A 2,053-nucleotide genomic window follows, 5' to 3' on the forward strand; every position below is an offset into this window, starting at 1 on the left:
TTTTTTTTTTTTTAAAGTTCAATGATCTCTGAACTTTGATTGGCCTACTGTCCCCCTAGGGCAGTGATGGGCAACCTTTTGAGCTTGGTGTGTCAAACTTCGCCAAAAAACTGAGCATAAGTCGGGTAGTGTGTCACTTTGAGGAAAAAACATTATTTTGCAAATGTTTCATCCTCAGGAGCAGCAAATGTTTCATCCTCGGCATGCGGCCGCCTCAGCGGCCGCGTGTCATCAGAAATGGCTACGCGTGTCAGTGCTGACACGCGTGTCATAGGTTCACCATCACTGCCCTAGGGGGTGCCCCTCAGACACCACTTTGCCATCCACCATCATGCAGGTGGTCACCATTTGGATGGATTGCATAGAGTTGCTGTGATCCACGTTGTCACCAAAATCAAAGTCCTTCCCTTCTTCCAGCAGGAGGCAGTAGGTGGAGATCTCATTCTCCAGCTTGACTTTGGTTTTCAGCAGGGCCTGGTACTCCTGGGCCTGGTACTGCCCCTCTGCCTGGGTCCAAGCCAGCTCTGCCTCCAGCTGCAGCAGGAGAGAGTGAATGGGAAGTAACACTGTCCTCACATGGGTGACTCAGGGAATCTCAAGTCTGGGGCTTCAATTAAGGTGGTCCCTGAGCTGAGTCGTTGAGCTGTTCCATCCGCATGGCATAGTGCATCGTCACCTCCCTCAGGCTGTTCTCAAAATTGGCCTTCAGATTTCTCATCAAGTCCAGGTCAGTCACCAAGGACTGAACCATACATCTCAGTTCCATGAGTATCATCTCAGCAGCTCCTGTCTCGACAGTCTGTGAGTTGACCACTATGGTGCTCTCTCCTCAGTCTGCTGGGACCAGTACTTGTCTAGTTCCTCTCGGTTTTTCCGAGTTAGCTCGTCATACTGGGCTTGGATGTTCATCATGATCTTGCTGAGGTCTTGAGATTTGGAGGCATCCAACTCCCCGGTCAACCCAGAGTTGGCAATCTGGTTTTGTAGACCATTTACTTCCTCCTTGCGGTTCTTCTTCATGAAGAGCAGCTCCTTCTTGAAAGCCTAGATCTGTCTCAAGCTGCAGCCAGTGATATTGGTGTCATCAGTGACCTGTTAGAACCCATGGATGTTTCTCTCCACAGAGTGGCGCATGGCCAGCTCCATCTCATACTTGACTCTCAAGTCATCAGCAGCAAGATAGGCATTGTCAATCTGCAAAATGACATAGGCATTGCTAAAAGAACTTGCAAAGCCCTGAGCCCTCAGGTCCTCCGGGATCCTGAAGTAATGCTCCCTAGTCTCTGACTTGAGGTCCTTTCTTTTCCAGGTGTGCCTGGATTTTGCTCTCCAGTCTCCTCTATTATCAACCTCCAGGCTACTCACCCACTCCAGGTATTGAATAGTCTCCTTCTTTCTCTGGATGCTCCCTATGCCTGCCAGATCCTGGGCCATCTCTGCAGCCAGGACCCTGGGCCCCTAGCTGCCCCACATGCTGGTGGAGTGGGCCATGGAGACCTGGGAGCCCAAGCCCTCAGTGCATATATAGTCTCTGGCCACACTGCTGGCCAGCTGGGCCTGGTGGCTGGGTGACTGTACAGAGCCCAGGGTCAAGTAGTTGGTGGAGAAGGTGGAGCTGGTGCTGAAACTCATTGTCCAGGGAGGAAGGCAAGAAGCCAAGACTCAGGTTCATTCTGTTCCTCCTCCAGTGTCTTTTAAAAAGAAGAAATGGGTAATATTTTGGAGTTCTTACCCTTTTGAAAATGTCTTTATTCTAGCCACTCCTTGGAGTCATAATTTGGCTGGGATTTGAAGTCTAAACTGAACCTTAATTTTCCTTTAAATATTTGAAGGCACTATTTTATTGATCTCTAACATTCACTGTAGCTGTTGAATAATCCTATTACTACCTGATGCCTGTTTCCTTGCAAATGACTCCCTCCCCTGCCCCCCCCCAACCTCTATGTGAACCATTAGGACCTCCTCTTTTCCCCCATAACTCTGACATCTCACAATTTACATACTTTTATAAGGATTTTATTTCATCCATTTTCTTGGGCATAAAAAAGACATT

At 48.8% G+C, this 2,053-nt stretch overlaps 1 pseudogene across 1 annotated transcript; it reads right to left on the bottom strand.

Annotated features, from left to right (window-relative positions):
• Positions 1–282: 282 nt before the first annotated feature.
• On the bottom strand, positions 283–1,632 carry LOC307110738 (keratin, type I cytoskeletal 18-like; annotated as a pseudogene). Its single transcript has 2 exons — positions 637–1,632; positions 283–566 (listed from the first exon to the last, which is right to left on the bottom strand). The product of its transcript is annotated as a keratin, type I cytoskeletal 18-like (transcript).
• Between the last annotated feature and the right edge of the window lie 421 nt (positions 1,633–2,053).

The sequence above is a fragment of the Cnephaeus nilssonii genome (assembly GCF_951640355.1).
Source record: "Cnephaeus nilssonii genome assembly, chromosome: 2".
In the NCBI taxonomy this organism is placed as follows: Eukaryota; Metazoa; Chordata; class Mammalia; order Chiroptera; family Vespertilionidae; genus Cnephaeus; species Cnephaeus nilssonii.